At 40.3% G+C, this 26,678-nt stretch overlaps 1 protein-coding gene across 2 annotated transcripts in view; it reads left to right on the top strand.

Annotated features, from left to right (window-relative positions):
* The first annotated feature begins 35 nt into the window (after positions 1-35).
* AFAP1 (actin filament associated protein 1) overlaps positions 36-26,678 on the top strand; it is a 115,151-nt gene continuing 88,508 nt past the window's right edge. Inside the window, exon 1 of one of the 2 annotated variants that reach the window (XM_085309610.1) lies at positions 36-294. The gene's annotated coding sequence lies outside the window, so the exon portion shown is untranslated. The remainder of the gene's footprint in view (positions 295-26,678) is intronic. The other variant, XM_085309609.1, reaches the window with a different exon arrangement.

The raw sequence follows: 26,678 nt of genomic DNA, 5'->3' as shown, positions 1-26,678 counted from the left end.
AAAAAAAAAAAAAACAGGCAGGCAGAAGAGAGAGCTAGATAAGCAGCCCAGAGCAGACTCTGCTTTATAAATTGCAGGTCCTGGAGCCGCAGACGTTGAGTAGCCTCTCTGGTTGCAGTCGAAAGGCACCCCTGCTCCTCGGGAAACCAAGGGATTCACCTGCCGAGGAGGGCAACGCGGATGAGTATACGCTGCTGAAGGCAAGACGAGGCAGATGTGAGGAACCCAGAAGCAGTTAGCTGATCTCCCCTCCGGCTCCTGCATAATCAATTTGATGCAGCAAACACTTGATAGGTTTGTATCTGTTTTATTTATCATACCTTCCCGGTGATTGATCTTTTCAGCTGAGGTCAGACTGTAATATAATGAAATAAACCTCAAAATGAGAAAGGTCTAATTAAATATTGTACTGCAGTCCAGAGCTTCCTGAGCCTACAGATTTTGCTCCTCTTTGTGCGGTCCTTTGTTTTGTTCCATAGGAAGAAAATGTCACAACAGGGATTGGTTCTGTTCTCAGGGGTATTTTCCATAAATGTAGCATCCTGCTCTCACAGGTGCTCTGCTGCTGTTTGCTCAGCCTGTTAGGGAGCCACGTTTTCTTTGATGAAACTGCCAGCACGATGCAATTCTTYTTCTCTGTTTGCCTGGGAAAGGGTGGTGTACGGGGCCAAGGGAAGGGCTTGGCGGCCAGATGGATCCATCCATCAGTGCAGTCCTGTACGGGCGCTTGGTGCCCGTTAGTCATCCCTTGTGCCTCCTGGTGGTTTCCATATGAGGAGCTGCACAATTCCTTTCTGCTTTAGGACAATTGCTTTTTCCCTTCCAAATTGAGGTGGAAAAGGAGCTAATGTCGTATGACAGAGCGAGTGGGAGCAGCCTGGGCTTTCTAGGGCTGTGCTCACCAGATGGATCTAAGAAGTATTTGAAATGGATTGTGAAAAAAGCACCTACAGTTGTCTTTGTGTGCCAAAATACTCAGTGATCTTAGTGGCAGCCCGGTGCCTAAAACAAGGGGCAGGCGTGCGGTGCCTCTGGTTGTGCACCACGCTGTTTGGCGTTTGCAGGAAGTAGCGCAGCAAATGTGGAAGTGCTATGTGGTGTTACTGCTTCTCAGGTAGATCTTTATCTAAAGGGATTTGAAAGCTATAAGCTCTTTGGGATCAAAATTGCTGTGTTTCTGGGAGTRGTAGCAGTAAGGATGGGTAAAATGCAAAAACACCTCAATAGATAAGCCTGTGCAGACTAGTTTAAAATCTTTTAAGCTGAGTGAGGAGGTTTTCCATTTGTGTCGCCTCAAGCTCTCATTTAAGATTCTCATTTAAGAATTTAAGATTCTTCAAGATACTAGTATATGAGTGTCACAGAAATCACAGCAGAGCCAGGCTCCGCATGATGCACACGCGACTAATTGTGCTGTTCCCTTCAGCGGCACAAAGAAAACCTGCGGGAAGGGAAGGCYGGGCAGGAATTGTCTTGCCCTGCTGCTCGCTGCAGACATTGTCCCAGGACAAAAAGCGCTCCGGATTCTACCGATTTAATTTCTGGCCCTTTTCAGAGGTTTCGTATGTGATAGGTCGGTCAGCGGGAGCCTGGTCACCCACGAGCGTGCTTGGGTGGCCGCGTTGTTCAGAGTTGCGCCCTTTGTGTYGCATGGATGCGGGCGAGGAGGAAGAACGAGTCGCCTTTACACACGTTTGGAAGGGATTCGCTGCCTTGCGGGAGCAAGGAGGGTTGGGTGCRAGGATTTCTGCTTCCAGACTGCCATACCTTTTAGTTAACTTTATATTATTGTGCTTTTAGTCGCCCTAAAGCTTCCTGTGGTCAACTTCTCCACGGATCTGTGCATCTCTTCCAGTTGCATGGTCAACTTGCATTAGGTGTGAATGACACCTAGCTGTTGGGGTAGTCCTGGCTTTGCGCTGATTCAGTGTTTTATCTGCAAATGCAGTGTCTCAGCTGGGAAAGGACCTCTCTGTTTGGGCTAGGTAGATGAGCGTTTTACACACCCAGTAGATAGTATTCCTGGTTACAACTGTTAGGCTTCCAGCTGAACCCAAAGATTCAAACTCAACCAAAGTACTACAGAGTCACTGTGAACKTTCAACTAGGACTTAAAAAGCTAGGTCTTGAACATGTTCCTGGTCTAGATTTGTTCAGGTTATCCATTCAAATTTAAGAGGAATWAACTTTTCTGTAGGGGTGTCTTCTGGGGAAGTGTCTGCATAGAGCAATGAAGAGAGTTGTCTGTCACCTCTGCCCATGCCATGAGCTCATAGGAAAACACATAGCTGTAATCACTCAGCAGTGACACTGGTCTAGGTRTGCGGGACTGTCGCACTGCACCTGCATGTGCACATGTGTATGTATACACTGAGCTCTTGCATTTGTACTGCGTCTGCAGTGGTACTGTAAAACACTGCAGGTARATTTTTAAGATTTCGTAGCTCTTATTCTCTGATTAGGAAGTTAATTGTTGACTCTCTCCAGATCATAAAACATGTGCTGGCACTAGTAAGGCTCATTCATAGGGTTGCAGAACATAATTTAAAAAAATGTGTGATTTGTGGGGGGGGGGAATACCTCATCCTGGATAACAAACAAACTTTTGGGGACAGGAGCCCTTTTTCAGAGAGATTTTAAGAAACAAAGTCATTAAATGGCCGAAAAATAACTTGTCTGCCTTCCGTTACTCCTGTGCCACCCGTACGTGCTCGAGTTGCGCAGCAGGCGGAAAGGTTGGAGTGTTCTTCCTGCTGAGCACCCTTAATACGCAGTACTGCCAAAACGAGCCAGCGGCGATCAGCGCTCGTAGAGTAGCTGTGAAGGGGACAAATCGATACCTCTTGTATGTTTTACCACTGTCCATCAAGAAATCTAGGAAAGAAATTCCTAAGAGAATTTTCTTACAGTGTTGTTTCTGTAAAGGTACCGCTCTTAGACGTAGTGATATGTTCAGAGTTGATAATACATGTTTGTCAGTAAAACTGTGGGACTGCCTTCTTTAAATCTCGTGTCTAAACTAAAAAAAGAAATACACATTTTTTTTTTAAAAAAAATCAGTGCATTACCCCTTTCCTGAGGACAGATGAAATAGTGGTGGGATATGTTTATATCTGAGCATTTCTGCTACCTGCAGGTCTCTGCCATCATGTGTTTTTGAGCTGAGTGGTGACTGCTGTCTTTCTCTAGGACAGATGTCAGTGATGTCTTTATTGTGCTGAAAACTTTGAGTACAAAAAGCTGAAATATTTTTGGTATTTTCATCCATTAATAATAAGTGCTGGAAAATAGTGCACATGTGATTTCGATCTTAATCTGTAATTTGGCTGATGTCTCACAGATAACAGTATTCTCTTCTTCCTCCCCTCTGCCCAACAAATACAGCATTTTGTGTATGTGGGGTAATTGCTATGAGTTGCACTAAGTATGTATTATTCATTAGGGGATTGCCATTATATTGTGTTGTGAATTCCCCAAAGTCTCTGTCACTTTCCCAATCATATCTAAACATTGTAGAAAACAAGATTTTGATGTCCTTCTACGCGACTGACTGATRTTCTGGCCTGCTGAACTTACCCTGTGCTGCTAGCCACTTTTAATAAACATGCTTCCTTGATTCATCTAAAATAAACTGACTTTGGGAAGGTAGCTTAATTTGTGTATTCACATTCTTAGGACAGCACTAGTCTTTCACAGAGTATATGTTATCTCAGTTTTGCAGAGAGGTGGATGGCAAAAGCTATTTATTATGCTGCTCTCTTGCTAAACTACTTTGGTCTGTCTGTACACAGCTTGTTATTTGGCCAGTTGTTCTGGGTGGATTTTTTTTTTTTGGTCCATTAAAGTACATTTAATTTTTAAGGATCACTTTAAAGCTTATCTAGTTTCTCATCGGTTACATCCTCTTATGGCCTTACAGTTTTAGCAAAAATGGAACAGAAGGTAATGAAAGATATGGATGTAATTTCCATTGTTATTAGCAATTAGCAGATCCAGATTTTATTTTGCTCTAGCACTGCTTACCAGGACCAGCTGCAAACAGAGCATTAAGGAGTGACCTTCGTAGCATTTCCCAGTGCAGTCATCAATCAGATCTGGCATAAGCTTTATCACGTCTATCAATGGGGCTCATAAGCCACATGCTGTCTAGTCTGGGGAAAAAACAAACAAACAATGGGAGCTACTGTAGGTTTTGTTTAAAATAAAACAAACACGAGAGAGCTTTTCCCGTGTGTGCTAGTTTTGTAGACAGATTCTGATTTTTACAGGGTGCTGTTGGTCTGATTAATAAAATATGATGGTTGTAAAGCAGTGAGAGAGACTTGCACTAATCTCAATATCATTAACAAATTATTCACAAACCATTGCACCTTCAGCCTTTAGCAGCTGATACTCTCCAGGCTTGTTCTAATCCTGAGCATTATTTTCATGAAGGAAGAGTTAATACAGTTAGGTTTTTTCAGGTAGTTTCTGCACATGTAAGTATTGCAGAATAATGAAGCAGTTTTCAGACTTCTCAGGCGCTTAAATGAAAGCCTTCTCAGTCTGCTATTTTTTTGTAGGAATATGTGTACCCTCACAGGCTTTTCTGAGGCTTTCTTTTGCAAGCAAGTTGATAATGTGGTGTTCACCTTTCAGCATGCAAAACTTTATTAACACCGTGTATTATTTTTGTTTGTTGTTTTTGTTGGTTGTTTTTTTTTCCTACTGGCCTTGGTCTGATTTTAGGGTTTTACTTAAGTTTAAACCAATTTTACTCTTTTTTTTTTTTTTGCTGTCACTCAGACCATGACACTGCCTTTTCAAATTCCTTTCCTATCCTTGTCCTGCCACCTGCACTAAGTGCCACTTTCTTGCCTTCCTTTCTAGCTGACAGGTTGTCATTTAATGCTTTCCTTCCTTGAAGGCAAAATTGTAGCTAGCAGTTAGATGGAAAATAAGAAGCAATTAGGACAGGCTAAATTGCTAGAGTGTGATTGTAGCTTCCTTTGTGAGTGTGTGTCTGTGTGCATATACAGATATCTATATCTGTAGATAGARAGAAAGTGTGTGTAAGTATAGGTGATATATATTGGAGCCACTATTGGCACACAGGTTTTCTGTGGCAAATTGCTAATGTATTTTTACAATTGATTCCTAGAAAATAAAAGGCTATGAAATGATAACTGGTAGTGTTGATGGCCAGGAGAGGATATGACCTATAATTTCTGTGCTTTTTAACTGCCAAATTCTTGGCAGAAGCTACCTGTGCACCAGGTTTGGGCAAAGAGGCTAGGAATGCTGTGAAAAACATGCAATAACAGGTGCGAGGCAGACACTCAACAAATGTCAAATATTTTTAGCAAAATGTGTCAGAAAAAATCATGAAATTATCTAGTTGCCTATGGAAAGAATGACTTTGAGGGTTCTTCTGCATGTGACATGTTTGACAGGCTTCACTGCCCTGGGAGCTAAGCAAATATGAGCGAAAGGAGACAGCCCAAAACCTGGCTGAGCTTCATCTTTTTTCAAATGTTGAGACTGCCCCTGAGGCTTTTGGCAGCTGAATGGAGGGTTTTGACAGACATCTTTGAGTGGTTTCGGAGGTCACTGTCACCAGCTGCCTGCCTCGTCCCTGCCACAGATTGGTGGCCTGGTGGCGCAGCTGACAACACATAAGGAGGCATCAGCTGCTCCTCTTCTCTCCTGGTGCATGGCCCAAGTGGGGCATGAAGAGGGGAGAAGGCTAAAATGCAGCTGYATTGAAGTTTTTATTTAAGAGTTCATAGATAGCCCCAAGTGAGCCAGCTTCAGTGGGAGGAGAAGTCCTCCCCAAGGGTCAAGTCCTGTAAAGTCCTTCTCGTGCTTCTGCTTCACGTGTGCACACCAAAGCAGCTGGGACTAAGCAAAAAGACAGTGCTTCAGCCGTATGAACRGGATGGACAGGAACGAGGGAAGAATAAAATGGCAGGAGCTGAAAATAAGATAAATAATGTAAGAGGTAAGTCGTTTCATAAAGAGAAGCAGGGCTATAAATGTCATCTGGAGGAGGCTGGCCAGCAGTTCAGCTGCAGAGGAGCCACAGTCTTTAATATGGTTCTGCCAGCAGAGCTTAGCRTGGATCAAATGAAAAGAAATGGCCTATGTGGAAAGTGGAGTTTGTTCTTGCAAACAAAGTCTGTGCTAGGGAATGGAGTTAAACAATTCCTGGAGGTTGTAACTGGCTACAGGAGACACAGATAGAAGAAGAAAAAGTATCTTAAATGTTTGGAGATAATTGATTTTCAACTCTCTATTTAAATACAGTGTTATCAAACTTACWCTTTTGAAAATGAAAAGGTCTGCTGCTTTGGAGAAAAAAAATAATCTGGTTATTATCCCTCTATCAACATCATGTGTTTGCAATTAGGAGCATAAAGAGTTGCAAGTGTCCCTGGTCAGGGATGATAGGTGCGCAGTGGGTCCTCCGGGAGGGACTAAGACTGCTAAAAGGAGAGCGAGGCTAGGTCAGGCCACAACGTTTTGTTTTGAGCTTAACAGGAATGAAATCCACCCTGCAGTGTCTTGGGGAAAATGTTGGACTCGGGCCAGGGGTGAATAATGCTGAGTTCAGTTGGGTGGGCCCCCACCTGGTTACATAAACAATCATATTTCCAGGGTTAGTTAGTTATTACTGTTGAAAAAAATGATATTAAGTAAGGTCTAATTTAAAAGAAAACATCCAGTTGTGGAGGCTTAAAAAAAAAGTTCCCCACTTCRGGAATTAATGAAAATGTGCACCCAAACCCTCAGATAAACAAAACAAGTCTTCCCTGGGGAAACAAAAAGCTGTTCCCTTGCTGGGACAGTTTGTCTCTTCGTGGGGCTTTTCGTTTTCTCTCGGACTTTCTGCTTTCTTTGGTTCTCTTTGTACAACTTCTCAGGCTCTCCTGCACCATTTCCCCCTGAAGTTCAGAAAAGTGCTTAAGGAAATGCTCCGCTGCAAGTAAAGAATCACTTTATTTGATGTCAGTGAGGTTAGTGCTTTAAGTTGAGCRCACGTTTGTGTAGCTCTGTTGAATAGGCGCCTCAGCGACCAAGAGTGGGTCGGTAGGTCTGAGGTACGCTACCTTGCCATAAACCAGCCCTGCCACCTTCCTCCACGGCTGCCTGCTTGCAGCCAGACCCAAGACGCCGTTGTCCTTTTGACAGCCCCCTCATAAGCCTGGTCTCAGAGCCAACCTGCATTGAACCATATCCAACACATGAAAGAAAACCATCAGTTAATTTTAACCTGACTCAGGTTCCAGTTAATGTCTTGAYAGCTGCTGTTCCAGTCTGTCCGTCTGTCTGCAGCGACAAGGGCTGCGTCCCTTTGGACGTTCTTCTTTATTATTGTTAATAAAACTTAGAGTCTGGGTTTTGCATATGTGAAGAAGCTCAGTAGGAGGTGCCACCCCTTTGACTTCATCTTCTTCGAATCTCTCACCTTTTTCTTTCCTCTCACTGTTTTATAATTCAGCTATGGAATTTTTGAAAGTGTTGTGCGTGTGAAAGCAAGTTACACTGGTGGCTTCCCTGTGAACAGTAACTTTTTGAACAACCTGAAGAAAATTGCAGGTATGTATACAAGGCTCTTGTTGCTGTCTCCCCCAAAGGAGATAACTGAAATGTTGATTATATTGCAAGGAGAGCAAAAGCTGTCAGGTATCTTCAAGTAGTATGATGTTTGGGAATTTTAGATTGATTTCCTCAGCCCTTCTCCCTTTTCCTACCACTATAATAGCTTTTTAAGTATAATGGGATTAGCTCTACTGTACTTGAACTTGAGGGTTCCTCTCTGGTTTAGGGACAGATCATCTAAGGGCTCCAAGAGCAAAATGCAAACTCAGATTGCCCCGAAGTTTGTTGTACTTTGTGAGAGCAAAGGATAAAATCAGTCTTTGAGACTTGGGGTCATTTGAGATGGGTTTCCTGACATGTCAGCCCTAAAAAAAAAAAAAAAAAGCTGTTCTTCAGTTGTCATTCTGCCAGTTTTAAAGAAAAACAACAAAACAAAAAAAATACTCTGCCAAAAAAAGATCAAACCTTAGCTTGATTGAGCATGCTTTAAGTAGTCATGGCCAGCATGGATGCAGAGACTGGGATGTTCTTGCCCTTTAGGGATGTGACTTGGAAAGCAGTACTTATTACAGAGTCTGGCTCTGTCCTTGTACTGTAGGGAAGGGCTGCTTTTTAGTGAGTCAGAATCTGAACAACCCAGAGCAAGATCAAAATGTAAACATCTGAAAGTAAGGATATGTGAAATGGAGGTATATACCTTTCCTTGATGTGACTGAGGAGCTGGTCTTGGCCAGGAGGCATCAGCTAGCTGGTCCAGTGGCATGGCCAAGCATTGCCCTGAGATAGCACAGCTGGAAAGCCCTTGCTATAAACCCTGCTTGGGCTTTACTGCCAAAGAAGCACGTGCCCTTCTGGTAAGCCACCAGCAGTGACTCACGCTGAGTACTTGGTACCCTAGAGCAGCTCTTTACATGTTAATAACTTATAAAATATTAATGACTTCATGAGATGGGAGAGGGAGTAGGAACTGGAAAGGGCAGATGTACAGGGAGTAGAGGGCAGGAGAGAAGCAAGTTAGTGTCCTTAAGCTTAAAGCCAACACACAATAAAGTTGTGAGGGTTTTGCTACACTGGTCGTATCTCTCATCAGGCCTGCTAATGCCTCAGTGCTCCGGAGATTTCAGTGCAAAACCATAATCCAATTTCACTTTAATGAGGTTCATTGGAGAGGGAGAAGCATGTAAGGATCGTACAGCACTCTTCCCTTTTCTCGATGTGTTGAGCTTGATTTATAAGCCTTCATGTTAACTGCTGTACTTCAAATGATCTTAATGGTGAGTTCAGGACTTGTAAAAATTGGGTTATACAGGCATTTATCTACTTTATTTGGGAAACTTAATTTTTTGAGTAATGCTAGTCAATATATCTGTATCACTGCCTGCCACACTGCTTTTGATCTGTACTTAGTAGGGGCTACCTCACCTGGTGCTTTTAGCAGGCAGTTTGTGGAGCAAACATCTCCTCTGGTGTTTCACAGCCCTGCACCCCTTACGTGAGCGTTGTCAGSTAACACTGCATGGTTTGCTATTAAAATCACAGACTGCACTCCTCTCTCATGAGAAGGACTCTTCTCAGTCGAGAAGAGCCCTGTAAGTTACCTATCTCATTGGAGTCAGACTTGCTGAGACTCAACACGTACGTGTACTTCTTTCCTATGGTTACCCTTGCTAGAGTAGGCTTAGGGGGTCATGACCATCCCAGGCCAGTTCACTTATTATGTTTATATATATAGACGTGTGTGTGTATATCTATCTATCTGTGTGTGTGTGTGTGTACCTGTCTATCTATCTGTATATATATGATGTAAAGTAGACTGAGCCTCCTACTTAGGAAACCATTTAATTCCTTCTGTCATTATTTCTTCATTAAACTGAGCATTTCTTCCTAGTGAGATTTTCATCAAACTTGAAAATCAGGTACCCTCCATTCACCAATGGAAGTTGCCCAAATCARTAGGAAAAAATGTTATTTCAAATTGTTATAGACAAATGATAAAAGCTGCTTGCAAAAATAAATGTACTGTGGTGGCTGGTTTCTCATTTAAATTGCATTTTCTTACAGAATTTTAAGTGGTTACTTATACTGTAGTAAACCGAATACAGCATTAAATAATTTATTCAGTCTTTAATTAAAGTGTTTTAATCCGAGTGGGGACTCTATTGTGCTGTGTTTAAGGAATAGCCTTTATACCAAAATGATTCTTCCTCTAACTTTAGGCAAATGAATTTTTGTCATTGACTAGTAAGACAAAGATCAATGCCAGTGACTTTGGACCCTAATAATAGGACTGCTGGAAAATCCCTGAACTCCAGCAGAGAGCCCTTTGAGTAAGAATTTTTATTGTCTGCTATAATTATCTCGTTTAACGTGCAGCTTGTCTGCTGGCTTGCTTCTAGTAGTGAAGATTACTAGAAGCTGTGCTTTTGAGAATGCTGTTATTTTCCTTTATCTGATCACACCGAGGAATTGTGTCACTGAATTAAAATTCTGACTGGTAGATGTATGTCCTGGATGAGTAAAAACTTCATCAGCATAAAGTTGCATGTCCTTTAAATTAAGGATGAGAGGGCTACATACCATCTGTGCCAAGAGTGAGGGCTAAGAAGTGACATTATTAAGCTAGCCAGACAACCGTAATATGTCTATTAACGCATTTGAGTCATTTTGTATTGCCCTAGCTTCCTTATCTTCCCATAGTTTTTTTTTCTGCCTTCTTCATACATGCACCAATTTTCAGAATCTTTCAGAGAAAAATGTAGGAAAAGTAATACATGATCTGTCACCACTCTTTTGATGCCTTATTATTTTCTAATTTTTATTACGTTACCTGTTAGTGTCAGATTACTCTCAGTTTCCAGGTTGAAATATTAACTACTGAAGGCAAAATTTAAAGTAGTGTATGGACTGTGACTGGTGGCTGCTTTTGCAAACAATCATCTGTTGGCTTCTGGCAAGCAGGGTGCTTCACAGTGTAAAGAAGAGTTCAGGCTCGTTGCATTGTCCAAAGATGGTAGAACGAYCACTGGATTTTGAAAAATTCTGGTTCAGCTGATTCAGCTCCATTGGGAAATCGCTGGRCTTGTGAATATCCTACCCCAAATTATGTCTTTATATTTTATGTTTATGCTTGTTTTAAGTAAAAACCTGTCCCATTTTGTTGATTCTTAGAGTCAGYGTGCACTCAGGACTGTGTGGTATCTCACTTGACTTAGCCTTGTCCTCTATGTAATTGCCTGCCATCCTCTTTTTTCTGCCTTGCCTTACTCTGTATTTGATTGAGTGCCTGCATCTGTTGTGGACTTGCATGTAAGAGGAGTTTGTGGAGTGAGTATTCTGCCAAATTGCTTTTGAAGACAAATGGTGAGAAAGTCGTCTGTCGTAAGAAACGAGACTGAGGTGCTCGAGCGTGGTGATCTGCGGTCCCATAGTACAGAGTTGCGCCAGGGGAATTTGTTCGGCTCTGATTCCTTTACCAGACGATGATGGGTACAAATTACATAGGGGGATTTCTTTTCAGATTATTTTCAATCATTGTGCTTCAAGGGCAGCGTACAACTTGACAGGTGCCAGATTTGCAACCAAAGGCAAAGTGAAACAGAGGGCAGCCAACTCGGATACTGATAAAAGAGCAGAATAATTTCAAATAGTAACAATGAGGGACATCTGTGAAATAAATGAACTGCGATGTTTTTCTACGTCGGGTGTGGAAGAGTTAGCAATGGGGGTATGTAACTGTGTCATTCACTGCTGCGGGAGCTGAAGCTGAGTCTGCACACAGCTGAACTCGTGTTGCTGGGTTTGGAGAAGCAGAGAAACCCAGTGCAGTGAAAACCCTCGCCCTGCCTGTCAGCTGGWCTTGAAGAAATAGGTCTACCACTTGTTAAAATGGGTTTTCCTGATGTGTGGTGGCCTATTATCACGTTAGCTGTTCCTGATGCTCAGTTGACAGCCTTGGTCCCAAAATGCTTGCTTTCCCTCCTCTTCCCTTCACATGGGAGAGTAGCCTGAAACCTTACCTTTGTACATCAAATCTGTTATGTTTTTCACACTTGAGTTTTGAGATTGGAAGAAAAAGGTGCTCGATGAGGCCATGACAGGAGGATGGAATGGTAGCTGAAATCAGAGTGAAGTATTTCATATTTCTATGAAGTAATGTTACATGTGCCAGTCTTGAAGATTACTGTTTGGAAATTACTTTCTAGCTGAGGAAACATGCAGTTTGTTTCAGCCTATCAGCTTCTACAGAGAACTCACCTACTTGTGCCTGCAAGGCCACTCATTCAGACCATCAGTGTTGAAAAAATTTGGAATATGAAGTGTCATCATGTATTTCCAACTGCTGCTTTTCCCTGGTGCGTCTGACCGCAGGCTCGCGTGCAAGCCAAGTGAATGGAAGAGCGAGTCAGAGACCGAGGAGGCGGCATGRGCTGCGCCGTGATTTTCAGATTCTCAGTGCAACACAGAAGGGCTCCCAGTGGCTTTGGTTAATGTGTACTTTGGAAAACTTAAATCTCGATGTTTCTGTGGCTTGTTTCTATTCTCTGGAAAACTGGTTGAGCACAGATAAAGGATGGTCTATACATGCTGTGTAATTTTACCACTATTAAATGTATGAGTGTGAGTTAAGATGTGACTATATTTAAACATTTTTCTTGTTATGTTTAAACAGCTTTCTCATTACAGTAAAGCTATTTTTCWGTTCCCCTACAGTAAACATGGGATCAGATTTTCAAATTAAATGCACTTGAAACTGATATGCACTTACAGTGGGATACATCCTGCCAGACTTCAGACGTAGACAAGAGAGCGGGTATATAGCTGAGCTTGTTCCCTCTAGACTTCTTTTACAGTGATGGACAGAAATGTGCTTCTCTAGGATGTAATTAATCTGATCTGTGCTAGCTGTCTTTTCCTGCATTTCTGCATTGATTGGGCAGGGAGCCTAGGGCAACTAGCTTGGGTATAGATGACTACATTGTAAGCATTGGTGTTCAGTCATGGGAATGTCACCTCTAAAACTAAAATGGCATTCTTCAGTACTTTCCACCATATAAAATGAGTAATTCTTAAGTGAAAGAATCYATTTAGGAGGCTTAAAACAAGATGATCGTTCTTTGGATTCGCATAGATAAGCAGAGTATTTGTATTCCTAATTTAGGTTTACTCGGTGCTTACAAAGAAGTCTGTCATGACACACTTGGATGGCTACTTAAATGAAGACTTACAGGACTAAATGAAAACAACCTTGAAGAAGAGACTTGAAATCCAGGAATGATGACAAAGACAGATTCTTGCAAAATGGGTTTTGTGACTGAAATTCTTAGCTGTGTATTTCTGAGAGTTGCTGTATAATGTTATTTCTCTGTTTTGGCAGAAGTTTGCCTTATTGGTCTTATATGGTATCTGTTTACCAAATGCTGGTTCATTCAGCTGTGAGATTTCTATTTAGCTGTTGAGCTCAGTGCCTTGCTAATTAAAATATCTTGCATTTGGTAGCTGAAGTTATTAAGATTAAAAAAAMCAAAAATAATGAGTTTTAATAATGAGGCCAGCGTAGGGCTACRAAGATGATCMGAGGGCTGGAGCACCTGCCCTACGAGGAAYGRCTGSSAGAGCTGGGCCTCTTCAGCCTGGGGAAGAGAAGACTGAGGGGGGATCTTGTCAATGTGTACAAGCAYCTGAAGGGAGGGTGTCAAGGGGACAGGGACAAACTCTTTTCAGTTGTCCCATGTGACAGGACAAGAGGCAATGGGCAGAAATTGAAGCACAGGAAGTTCTGCCTGACYRTGAGGGGGAATTTCTTCMCTGTGAGAGTGACGGAGCACTGGACCAGGTTGCCCAGAGAGGTKRTGGAGTCTCCTTCTCTGGAGATCTTCAAGGCCTGCCTGCATGCAACCCTGTCTAACATGCTCTAGGTGACCCTACTGAGCAGGGAGGTTGGACTAGATGWTCTCCAGAGGTCCCTTCCAACCTTATCCATTCTATGATTATCAGTACTGTTTAAAACTCACCAAAATGTGTGGAAAGATAAAGCCTTGTCCTTAAAATACAGACAAATACATACTGAAGATTAAAGAAAAATTTTAAAAATTGACTGCAAAGTGGCCTTGCAAGTCATCACTTAGAGGTAGATGGGGAACTACGTAGTGAAAATTTGGGATATTTCTGTTGCTTGTGTCCTTAGAAAAGTTGCGCGTTACAACCAATAACTTCTGGGAAGGGGTAGCGTCTGGGTTTAACCAATAATGTATTAATCGGTTTAAACATGAATCCTACATCTCAGTAATACCAAGGATTGTGAATTCGAAAGGAAGTCTAAGGAGACTCAGTGGCTTGAGTTTGTTACCAMGGATTTTTTTTCTTATCAAGTATACTTCTGTTTTGGAAAGGAAGCACATGAATAGATATAGATAATTGAGAAATGTGACTTTCTTCAGCAGAAATCCATGTGTAAAATATTATATTGTAAACTGATCTCCATGAAGGCTGTTTTTTTAACCAAATTTCTATTTTTTGTTTTGTTTTTTTGATTATATATAATACCTGTCTCATTCTCAGGTTCTTTAGTAAAACAGTAATTTCTTAAGAAAGAAATTCCACAGGATTTATTGAGGAGATTTACATAAAGGCGGTTGAATCTCTGTTTCTCTCTCCTAATTGTAAACATGCAGGAGCACTCAAATGACCCCAATTTTAAATGAACACCTATAAATATAGTTTTTTTGCCCATGAAACCTTATCCAGCAAAATTCTTTACGCGTGTGACTTTGTTTCATTTTAAGCAATGGGAAGATTCAGATACTTGAATATGTCTGTTAATGCACCGGAAGGTCAAGTGAAACGGCAGGGCTAGAAGATGCAGAGAGCTGTGAAGCTGCTTTGTCCTGGGGTTAACGCCACCCCTGAGGTGGGCTCCATGAACCCCATGTTCAGTATTTCTTTTCCTGTTGACTTTTGTTTACTGGTATCAGCCTTTGTCTGATGTTTGTTGTTGCTAAAGTCTTTAAAATGGTTCAAAGTCTTAAAAAGAGTTTAAGCCATTTTTCTGAAGAATGTAATGCTTCATCACTTTATTTCAGGCTGGATAATAACTACTCTCTGGTAACATACTGCTTATATTGCCTGTTGTGGGTGACTTCCCAGAAAGATTGCTTGACCATTATTGTTTGAAACATGATGATTGATGAATCATCATAACTTAATCATTTTTACTGAAGGAAAAAAAAGTTAAATATTTTTAGGAACTGGAGAGGTGCAGCATTCATGATCACATCACATTGACTGCAGACCACCACAAAGTTACTGTTTAGTTCAGGCAAGTGTGCATTTACATGTCCTTTACAAGGCCTTAGGATCTGCTGAGCAGCTGGAGTTTGTTAACATTATGCATTAACCACAAAGACAAAGTAGAGCTAAATGAAGGCATCAAACCATAGCAGGTATTTTTATACTGCCCCTGAAACTATATCCAGATCCTTATCGAAACACCACAAGTTGCTACAGATAGAGATAGGAAGGGATCTACTGTAGATATTTACGCAGCTCTCATTATGCTTGTATCTGACCAGAACTGCAATTATCTCTTAGAGATGAAAGCTTAGATGCAGCAAAGAAGGTGCCTTCCTTTTGCTGTTGACGGAATAGAAAGATCCAGCCTTGATTTGGAAGACACTAGTTTGTAAATAGAACCGTACAGTGTACATGTAGGTGTTCATACTGATTAACCACATAAGGATATTAATGAAAACTGCTTATTAAAACTAATTTGTAAGGAACCTTCTCCTCTGAGAACGCATGAAATTAGACCTAGAAGTCTAGCTAAAGTGTATTGCAAATGAAATTCAACAGGCTGACATCAAGACAGCACGGGCTGTCTGTTGTGAAAGGATGGGAGCATCTTCAAGAAGCCTTGTTTGCTACCCATGAGAATGGGAAAAGTTGGCCACGTCTCCCTCTTAGATGACTAGCTAGTGCCCATCACTTCTCCCCCTAACATTGCTATTTCAACATCAGTATCCTGCAGAATACATACATATATTCTGTATACATGTGGAGAGRGTCATTGTGGGTCATTCCCTTTGATATCACTGTTGGCTTGGTCAAGTGTGTGAGCCTATTGAAACTCTCTTTATTCTCATTATTTCATTCCATCGCTGCTTTTATYATGTAAATCTACAGCAGGGATCAGTGTCTACCTATTTTAGGTTTTGTACATATCCTCCTCCTATGTCTTTACTGAAGAACTGTTTTAACTTAACTGTATTTCAGGGGCTCCTCTGTAGTTAGTTGAGGCTGGCTGAGAAGCCCTACTATGGAATGGTGCTCACAACCATGTCTCGCCTTGCRTGGTACTACCTCATCTCTGGAATGAGATTCCTGAGTAACATATGTCCCATGGATCTTTACAGTGATCTGATTATTCCYTGTTAATTTAGGCAAATTGCCCACTTTTCAGGAGTCATGGTGGAGCTGTGGGGTTTTGCTTGACAAACAGGAGCCCTAAGCAGAGCTCGATAATGCTCCCAGCTGATGCATTGTTTTAGCTTGAGCTGTGGGATAAGACATGGTAATTTAAATTGTGCTGTGAACAATACAGTTGTTAGTCTTGTATATAAATGCATGAGTGTGTGGTCTCTTGCATTAACTTCTGTGTACGTTTATACTGCATAATAGACATCCACAGATGGGCTGCTAGAAATACAATATCATAGATACCAGGGAATTCTTCCTATTATTTAAGTTGCATTTCCATTTTCTCATATACTGGAGAACTTTCCCTCATAACTCAGTTTTTAAAGAGTCTGGACTTTTGGTTTTGTTCTTTATATATACATATATATATATATATGTATATATTTATTTACTGCCTGTATTTTCCATGGTGAATGTGGATTCGAAAACCTTGCCAGGAGGTAGTTTAAAAATTGCTGACTTGTCCTTGTTGTTATATGTCAGCACAAATCAAAATGCTTGTCAGCTTTTTTTTACAATAAGTAGTTTTATTCAGTTCATCTTACTGAAGAATATGTATTTACTGCCTATGTTATTCCTGCTTCTATGAGACTTGAATAATATGGTCAAGCCATATGTATTTGGAAAAAAAGAGTTTAGAAGTGTATTGTACCCATTTCATCTGGAGAACATTGTCTAGAGAGTTAAAATACATCGAAAACTTAAATAAGTCCCTGTGAAATGAATTACTGCACATTCTACTGTTATACTATCTTCTTATCCACTTGCATTCTCTTCTGCCTAATTATCAACTAGAACCTCTTGTAAAGTAAACGGAAGGTGTGGTAGCTTGTTGCTTCATTAATTTGTTTAAAAATTAAGAAAAAACAATTCTCTATTGATGTTTTATTTATTAACCTTCAAACAAATTTCAGAAGGGAAAGATAGTCTAAAGCATGAAATAGTACTGAGATGTTTAATTCTGATAGAAATATTAGGAATGAGCTTTACTTCTCTTTGCATGGTTGCTTTGTAGTCTTTTAAAAATAAGAGGTACATTGTTGTCAGAGCAGTTAGTACATTCCACAGAGATGCAGGATAACAYACGTAGCTGGAATGTATTGCCCTGGGGAAAAGCAAGCTAAATGTAATCTTACTTTCAGTTATTCCTTCCGTTTGAAAATAGTTATAACATTTAGGCTATTGGTGACATTATCTCCAGTAACTTTAGCATTTTAGTGCCTGAATATGTTTCATGTATAAAAATATACACACAAATATTTTGCATATGTATTCAATAAGTACCAGAGGTTCTTTTTATCTTCAGGTATTTTGTTACAAAATGGTCTATCCAGCACAAAATTTCTATGTTCAAGTCATGCCTGCTCCAAGAAGCTGGGTAGACTTGTTTTGCAGCAGCAGAAAAATAGTAAAACTATCCCCATTCTTCTTTGCATGTAGCTACTGAGTCCTAAACATAAATAAAACCCCACTGGAMTATGAACCTGGCATGCCTAGGGCTTGTCTGATAATCTTAGGATAGGCTGCATTCTTCCCGCCAAACTCTAGGATGCTCAACTTGTCAGCTGGGAGATGTCCTGTCCCACCACTTGCCTCCCAATAGCCAAGTTGTGCTTTCACCTATAGAACAGAAGGAAATTCATGTATACGTATATGTACACACATGAAATATATATGAATATACATATATATGCACCTATATATATATGAAATTCGGAGGTCCCTTCCAACCTTAACCGTTCTGTGATGCCTACATCTGAAACTAGGGCTCCTGTAAACATGTGGTAAGCTGAATCTGTGCCCTTGTTTGGGTCACCCAATGCCCCAAAAACGCTAATGTGGCCTGAAGGAAGGAATAAAAATGAGAGATCGTGGAAGACCTCAGCCATCTCAGGGCCAGAGTTGTGGGAGGGAAGGCAAGAGTGCATCAACAGGAGTTTGTCTGTTTGTTCACATTCAGTTACACGTTATCCTCTCACAGAGTATGTTATTTATCTGATGTCAGTCTAAAGAGAAGCAGGTTTATCATATCCTTTTAAATTTAAAAATATCAGAATTGTCCTTTTCTGGGTGTATTAATTGGATGATGTGTTACAGCTAACTTCTAAATAACTTCTGCCTCTTTGACAAGCATCCTTGCAAGATGAGATTCCTGAAGAGCTTGATTTCTGCCTACTTAAACAGTGCTCTGCATAATGAGAAACACTTATTTCCTTTGAAAATGATATCATGCCATAAAGCTGGCAACAAAACCAAGGAGGGTCATAGAAACAGATGTTACTTGAGGCTCTGTGCCTTCCTTGTTACTGGTAATCCTTTCAAGCCCTACCTGATTAAGAGCTTTGGCATACCCGCTATGGGCTGATGGAGTTAGAGCTATGTGTGTGTGGAGAGTTGAATTGTGAATCAGCTGCTGATCTGCTGTGGTGTTTAAATACTAACCAAAATTAGGATCTTGTGCATTAGCATGACCCTTCCAGCTGCAGTGGCTCATCGGCTGATTTAAGACCAGTGCAGCTGTCCATGCATGGGGAAGAGGCTGCAGTATTTCTGCAACCATGCGGAGGTATGTCAGAGCCCTAAGAGATCCATCTTATTCTTTGAGCTTAGTTGATTTTGAATAGCATCATGTCCCATAAATATTCTGTCTCTTTCTCCTGCCTGACCTTTTGTGACTGCTTGGACAGACTGARAGTAGCCCATTCTCTTCACTCCATAATTAAACTCTCTTGGTTGCATGTCCACTTCTTTGAAACCTAGTTAGTTTGTCATTTTAGTAGATCGGTGTTTCCTCATAAGAACGTCTTCCATCATGAAAGGATAAGTTCAACTGGGCTATGTAGGTATTGCTGCTGTTAACRCTTTAGGCAGACACAAACTGTTCCTCCGATTAAAATGATGTGCAGCAATGCTGGGAGTGATGGATTATGTAATGCTCTTTTCCCCATTGCTTACACTGTCATTGACCCATTGTTTAAGCAGCAAAATASCAAGGATCTTCAACAAAAGCCCTGGCTGAAGGCTGTTCTGTAGTCCTAGGCACCCCGTTTGTTTCATCCATTTGACCATGCCATCCTGCTTCTTTCCATCATTCTGCATCTTGTAAAACTGACATTTGTGACATAGAGAAGGAGTAAAGCAGATCTTCCCCAAAATCTGGGCATGTGGGAAGGGGTCTCTTAATGTGGAACAAAGCAGTTTCTTCAGACACCAACCAGCTGGAAAGTTTACAGCTATTTTGTCATCTTGTCTCTTGCCTAGATGACAAAGAAATCTATTCTTCCAAAATAATACTCCCAGGCAGTTAGTGTGGGTTTTTTTCCCCCCACTCTTGTTTCTTCCTCAGTATGAAGAAGTTGGTGATGAAACCTTGCAGATTTGTTTACAATGTTGCTTCCACAGGGACTGAAGACCAGTATCAGTGCAAAAAAATTTTCCCTGCACCTCCCTCCTATTTTTTAAGCAATGGAAACAATTTGAGGTAAAAATAAGTAGCATCATTCATTTTGTTGTGTTACCTATAGCAAGAATAAACAGCATTATGCACTGTAAGATGCATGTGTGACAGCCACATCTTGGACAAGTCTGAAGGACTGATGTCATACTGTTGCCACAAAGACAGGTAAACGTTTTGCTGGGAGCGTTGTCTGGAAGCAGTGTGAAATAATCCCACTACCCCAAATCACCTGGAGAACGCATCAACTGCAGTAGTACATGATGCGGGGCACTGTACTTTAGGAGTAGCATGGACCACTGGAGAGCTTCCAGAGGAAAGCAGCAGGAGGGCTGGAAGATATGACCAGTGTAAGACTGATGGTATTTCAGTTGTTAAGCTTAGAGAAAACTGAGAAATATTATAATAGTCATCAAACATGCAAAGGCTGCTACAAAGCAAATGGAAGTAATACGTCCTCCATGTCCTCTGTGGATAAGTTCAGAAAAAARCAGACTTAAACTGCAGCAAAGGAGATTGATGTTACACATTAAAAATACTGTTTCTAATGTTAACAGTGGTTGAGTATTGGAACAGAGTGCCAGGGAAGGTCAAAGGTTGGACAGTCATCCACTAGGAATGGTATGAGTATAGCTGATCTCACCTTGGAGAAGAATGAAGAACTATATTTTCATCCTCAATGTTTCTTTCAGCTTTATTCTTTGACTGAGAACACAACACACAAATAATTCTTGTTCATACTTTTTTAGCCCTCTTCCACCCAAAAGAGTGGGGGTTTTTTTGTTTGTTTGTTTTTTCAATCTTCTRTCTTTCAGTAATGGCTTTCCTCAGGCTAATACTTCTTTAAAAAGTTAGGTTAAACACAGTGAAGAATGTGTTTCGTGAGGGTTGATAGGAGTCCCTGCCTACTCTTTTCAGACAGTGAGCTGTCAGCTTCTATTTCTCAGTGTTGAAAAGAGGATGATGGTAACTAATGCAAAATGCCTTTGACACCTCAGAAGAAGCTTTAACTGCCAAACACCATTGTTTCACTCTCATGGCTTTAGTTCTGCCCTCTCAGACCACAGTAACATATTCACTCAAAGTTTTTCCGTGTAACTTTATATTTGGAATTACTCTGTTCTTTTTCTTTCTTTCTTTYTTTCTTTCTTATTATAKTGAAATGGAATTCTGTAATTCTTAGTAAAGCTGATACGGATTTCTCAGCTTTGGTAACAGCTACAGGATTAGTTCTTTTTCTCATCTCTTCTCTACAGCAATAGCTTCCCTTCCACTCCCTCCCATTTCCCTCAAAAAAAGGTGGAAGCTTGACAAAACTGTCGATAACAAAGCAACTGTCAGGCTGAAGGCAAACTTAGTCGCCTACTGGGACATGGTGACTGTCAACTTCCTTCAGTTTTTAGTGGATGGYGCTTCCCACTCCCTGATGAGGATAGCTGCTCGTGGTGAGATGCTGAGGACTCCTTTGGCAGTCTCTGAGGGATATTATTTGCAAAAGACACTCCACTGCGACTAGGTTAGAAGTCTTTGACTATTGATGCCTTGCATTTAARGACGAAAATAGCAAAGCAGCAATTTAAAGGAATGGACATTGAAGAGGCTCTGACTGAGGGAATATCTCAATCTTTTTTTTTGGTGGCTTCTTCTTCCCCCTTTGCTTTGTTTTCTCATCCTGCTTSCTTTGACTGGTGCCCCTTCAGAGGTATCACTAAAGTGGCTTCAGTCCAAAAAAAGGTTTTATTTGCAGTGTCGTGGAAATATCATTTCTAAGAAAATGCAAATCTTATGTTCTTCTGGCTGTCTTGTTAGAATGCAACAGTATCTGTGTTTTCCCCCCTTTGGTGCGACATGAAAACTTTCAGTGACTTTTATGGTTCAATTACTTTTGGCAGACTTCATTTCTCCAAGTTAGACCCACGCACTTGTATAAACATAACTGACTTCAAGCTGTGTTAAATATAATCACTTAGCTACAAAAACAAAAAACAGAGATAACAACTAAGATCAAAATTCCATTTTTTTAATAAACGTTCTGGGCTGAAAATAATGATTYAGAGTGGCAATCATACACTGCTCACAAGTATTTCTCCCTCTTTGTTCTTTAGCTCTCACATCTATCCCTACTGTCATCCTTTTCCTCTTTGTTTTTGCTAAAAATGCATTTCTACTGCTATAAATCCCACAGAAACAGATCACAGAATCGTGTCTTGAATAAGATAGAGGTGCATGACAACAGGAAGTGTGAAGCAAAAATAAATACGACACCATCACTCGTTAGGGATAAGTATGCTGAATATTAAATCAAATCCTGAAGTTCCCTGTGCTACTGTCTAGACTAAGTGTGATATGAGTGGTGAGTATGAAAAAGAAAAAATGATTGGGAAGGTACATGAGGTATGAACAAAACCTTCAAAGCATACATGTCCCTTATAGTGATGTTTGACAGTAAATATTTGGTTTATAGTATGAGTGAAATAAGAAAAACAGCAACTAAAAATAATAAAGAAATCAGTGTGCAGGCAAAGAAACAAAAATGATGGGRGAGAAGACATTACAGTTTATAATTTTTAAAAAGGATCTTGCGATGTTTGTTAAAAACACCTCTTCCACACAATATTCCAAAGTAATGAGTCATTTCACTCTTTGTCTGAAAGTTTAAATAATTACTACAAAAGGAATAAAACACCCAAGCTCTGCTTTTTGAAAACTGATGCTAAAAGCAGGAAATGTCTTTTTCCTTATAAATGAGCTCAGAACAGAGTCATCACTCCCCTAGCACTGCCCAACCTTGAACTTGCTAAAAGAAGCTTCCTGAAATTCAGAAAACTCAATGGCACACTGCATGAGCATAACAAGCAGGAATAAGAATATCACATGCTTTGTGTCTGTCTTTATAATTCCAGCCTTTGGTTTAGACCAGAAAAAATAACTGTGACAAACTAATATTAAGCRTTGTGCTACCTCACACTGAGTTGCAGCTCTGGAATTACTCCAACTCCAGGGAGCACTGATAGACATGAATTAGCTGATTCTTATTCTGTAGACTTAAATCCTACAATTTACACAGCTGTGAACTTGTCTAATTCACTTCCCGTGCACACTTTAAAACCTCTGAACTGCAGTGCAGAGTTTGGTGCTGCTCTCAGTGTAGGCAAGCTGGTTGATTAGGAGCTAATGAATAAGCTAATGGTTAAGTGAGTTTTTAATTACAGCTGTAATCTTACCACTTCCCAGTGAGGATGGAAGCTAGGCCGTAGAAGAGTAGTTATTCTTTTTGTATGTCCCCATAGGTTGCTATATTTGCTTAAAAGGACATGCTGGACCTGTGGAGATATGCTCCCAGAAGTCTCTGCAAAGCACACCTGGATAGGGACCCTGCATGCACCTGAACCTTTTGGTCCATCTAGCAATAAATCAGAAATTTTTGCAGCGAAGGATATGTTTTAGCAGATACTTAGGTATGAGTTTTATGATGATTATGCCCTATTTGGTTTATTATATTGTAAATATTAAAAATTGAACAATCTCTAAAAATTGTTTGAAATACAAAACCCAACAAAGAACTTCATTGAAACATTCTCAGTAAAAATTAAAAAAAGAAAAAAAAAAAACTTTCAGAATCTTTTCTAGCTGTCTGTACAACCTAAGTATAAATTAAGATATAAATTACATTATCATTTTCTTTAAGAATAAAAATGCTGCAGATTTCCTAGTAATGTAGTTGAATAGTTGAGTAGTCCAAAGAGTTGTTTGCTCTGTGATCTAATTTGCTCTCCTGCCTAAGGTGCAAATGTGAGTTTAATACTAGTAGAGAAAGTGCGCACTTCTAATGATGGCACTGCTTTAGTTTACTTGGTTTTGGAAGAGATGGATTTACTTAGGGAAAATCCAGATGTAGATGGTTAGATGAAAGGGAAAACTACCAAAAACAATAGGATGAGTCTAAATCTGTGGAGCCACCATAATATATCTGCATATCTGGATTGCAGTTCTCCCATAATGAGTAACAGGACCAGGAAACTCTTTAACATGTTACATCCACAGTGAATCAACCCACAGTTTTTACTCATATCCTTTTTTTACTTTTATAAAACAAAATTTGAGTCTGGTTCCAGCAATTTAGAAAAGTTTTATGGCAACTGAGTCAAAGAACTCGGCATGTTTCAGAATTTGGAAGGCCACGGGAATGTTGGGCAAAATCTGTCCTAACGGCTTAGTAATAATGAGGTAACAGTGATAAATCTTACTGTGTTGCAAAAAGAAGATTCCTTCTAATTTTTAGTTGAMTATTTAGAGCTTATTCACTCTCAAGGAGATTCATGTAATTTCTCCTTCCCTTTCAAATGATAGATGCTCTGTAGAGGTCATGCTAGAGGAGTCCTTGTGGAGATTTCTTARTTTTTGTTACATTTAGGTGGAGATGGATGATTTGATTACAGACTATCTGAACAGTTTCTTCATATCTTTGTGTAGCAAAGTTCATTTAAAAATACAAAAGTTTGTGGTATCCTTGTAAAAATTAGTATAAATAATGATAGCTTTATGCTGCTTTTCTAAGCCCGTACTTAGTGTTTAGAGGAAGTAACTGAGAGGTGGAAGAGGGTAGAGTTTTTATGTTTAATATCAGAGTCAAGAAGGTACAAAGTGCTTCTTGACTCCCTGGAAGTTGTGGGAGCGTAGTAACTTCAGAGAAATCTCACCACTCCTCCTTAAATGTTTAAACGTGAATGTGAACAGCCATGTCCAAACGTTTAATGTGGCCTACGTGATTTTTGGCATAAATAACACTGCACTTTTTCTATTAAATTTGCTCCTTGGCTTTTTTTGGTATGTGTGTCTTTTGGCTGTAAGTTTTACAAATTCGTGTCAGACAGAAGCCATCCCTGATTCTGCACTTTTCTAGAAGTGCCGAGACGAGAAGTGAGAGAACATGCACCGGCAGCAGGACAAGTAACTGCTTTCTTGATGCCACTGTGTAGTGCTTAGGATTTTAGGAATATAGCTGGACCTTCTCTCAGATATTAGCGAGGGGTAAATCCATCAATGTTAGCAAAATCCTAGGTGTTTAAAATCAGTGTATAAAAAGAGTWGGGTTATTTACTCCATGCTGCAGCATATCGGCTAATTTGGTAGCYTAAGGTCCATTTGTACAGGAGCTGTTGCATAATTTCATGCTTACGTAAGCGATGTTATCCGTAAGTTGGCTCTGCTGTCCCTTCTGAGAGCCAAACTGTTTTAAACGCTACGTGCTTGATAGATGGTGGTTAGAAGGGGCGTGCTGGCAGCCTGAGCACTTTTATCGCTTTAATCAGAGGACCTCAACCTACTGCAGCACTGCGAAAAGAAAGTAGCAATGTGTTAATATTTTCAGAGAAGTTAGTTAATGTAAATATTGGCAATACTCTCAGATCATGAAGAACCTGAGATTAAAATGCTGCAATTGAAATTTCCAGCCACCCTTATCTGACCATTGAAACCACTGGTTCCTCATTGTAAAGGAATAAAACTTGAAAAACACCAGGAACTCAGCAGAGTTAGTCCCTTTTTACATCAGTGTAAGTGGAGCTGGAATTATACTGAATGTTTGTCTCATACCAGCCCCTGAGGGTTTTTTTTTTTTAGTTGACAGTAGAGAAACGGCCCTTATTTGGCTGTGTTAGACCTTCAGACTCAACAAAAATCCRTGCTCTGCCTTGAGATTTTGACCTCCTTGTTATATGGTAGCTGTCTGATATGTAGGCCATGGGAATATGTGTCAGATCTGCCCCAGGTTTTTTATACCCTCCCTTATAGCTGTGCTACCATCATTAAAATAACCTGGTRGCCTTGCAGTGTGCAGAGCAGGCTTCCAGCTGGCCTGGAACAGCCACCAGGCGAGGAGCTGCAGTTCATAGGCAACAAACGTGCAGAACTGCAGCTATTTGCAAAGGGTGTGTGGTTTCTCCCTCATGTTTCTTAGAGTTAACAGAACTTTGGGGAAAATGAATGTATCCAGCATATTCATATTTTGTCATTAATTGCTACCTCCTTTACTCCATAGAGTAATATGTGATTATTTTATCACATACTTTCTCCAGATGATCTATTAAAATTTTTTTTTATATACTTCATTGGTTGTTCATTTCTACGAGCATGTTTGTKTGCAGGATACTAGGCACCTTATCACTGGAGCATTAAGAAGGGAATAGGTCCAGTAATAGCAATCGACTTTCATAAATTTGAAACAAAGAAGTTGGAGAAAACAGAAGAAAGAGCAGACGTAGACTAACCTTTAGAGTGTAAAGAAAGCTATATTTACTTCAAAACCTGTCATTTAAAATATATAATAGTAGATCATCAGGCAGTTTTCTCTTTGTCTTGTATTTTTAGCTTTGATTACTCTTTTTTTTTGTGCCATATAATCTGAAGTAATTTTAACTAGGACTTACATCATAAGCAGTTTACAGGTGTTTCATTCTTGCAATTCAGATTTACCATTTTTTTCTGTTAAAACAGTTTTGGTTTTACTTATAAACTTACTCAACTTACTCATCAGTGACCTGGATGAAGGGACAGAGTGCCTTCTCAGCAAGTTGCTGATGATACCAAACTGGGAGGCCAGTTTGGTACAAGCCAAGAAAGCCAACAGTATCCTGGGGTGCATTAGGAAGAGTGTTGCCAGCAGGTCGAGGGAGGTGATCCTGCCCCTCTACTCAGCCCTGGGGAGGCCACATCTCGAGTGGCTGAGTACTGTGTCCAGTTCTGGGCTCCCCAGAACAAGAGAGACATGGAGACTGGAAAGAGTAGTAGCCTTTTTCCTAGAAAAGGAGAGGTTGTGGAGTCTCCTTCTCTGGAGATATTCAAAACTCACCTGGACACAATCCTCTGCAACATGCTCTAGGTRACCCTGCTTGAGCAGGGGAGTTGGACTAGATAATCTCCAGAGGTCCCTTCCAACCTCAACCCAGTCTGTGATTCTGTGATAAATTGATCTATTTAYGTCAAAAGAGAATATGAAATAGTCTATGTACTTTTTCAGTAGAAGCCAAGAATGAGACAGGAAAGTTGGACCATAGAACCACCACTTGGAACTATTATTATTATTATGATTATTATTGTTGTTGTTGTTGTTRTTATGCATTATAACTTGCTCTTGCTGAATATTTTTTGGATTGATTGAACATCAAACCTT

Source organism: Rhea americana, unplaced genomic scaffold, assembly GCF_003343005.1.
Source record: "Rhea americana isolate MKP2758 unplaced genomic scaffold, rheAme1 scaffold_30, whole genome shotgun sequence".
Lineage (NCBI taxonomy): Eukaryota > Metazoa > Chordata > Aves > Rheiformes > Rheidae > Rhea > Rhea americana.
This window is presented reverse-complemented; position numbering and strand designations above follow the sequence as displayed.